General features: G+C 42.4%; 1 protein-coding gene across 1 annotated transcript in view; it reads right to left on the bottom strand.

Annotated features, from left to right (window-relative positions):
• LOC119588625 (E3 ubiquitin-protein ligase CBL-B-B-like) overlaps positions 1-229 on the bottom strand; it is a gene marked incomplete at its 3' end in the record, with an annotated part of 53,262 nt that overhangs the window by 17,727 nt on the left and 35,306 nt on the right.

The following is a 229-nucleotide window of genomic DNA, read 5'->3' as shown; positions in this document are numbered from 1 at the left end:
ATAACCAGAAAGATTATAAAAAATAATCATAATGATAACAGTAATAAGTCGACACTGAACATTCACTGCTATGCCATGCTATTACACACACAACGAGCTTCGTTCCGCACTTTTTTTGCCGTGTATTTCGGCGCTGATCCAGGCTTTGTCTGAGCCTTTGGCAGTTGGGTTCCCTTGGTCAGCATTAACAACCAACAGGAAAAGCAGCAAGGGACAGTGTAAGGGATCT

Source organism: Penaeus monodon, chromosome 24 (genome assembly GCF_015228065.2).
Source record: "Penaeus monodon isolate SGIC_2016 chromosome 24, NSTDA_Pmon_1, whole genome shotgun sequence".
Classification (NCBI taxonomy): domain Eukaryota; kingdom Metazoa; phylum Arthropoda; class Malacostraca; order Decapoda; family Penaeidae; genus Penaeus; species Penaeus monodon.
The sequence above is the reverse complement of the archived record's forward strand: the minus strand, read 5'-3'. Positions and strand labels throughout refer to the sequence as shown.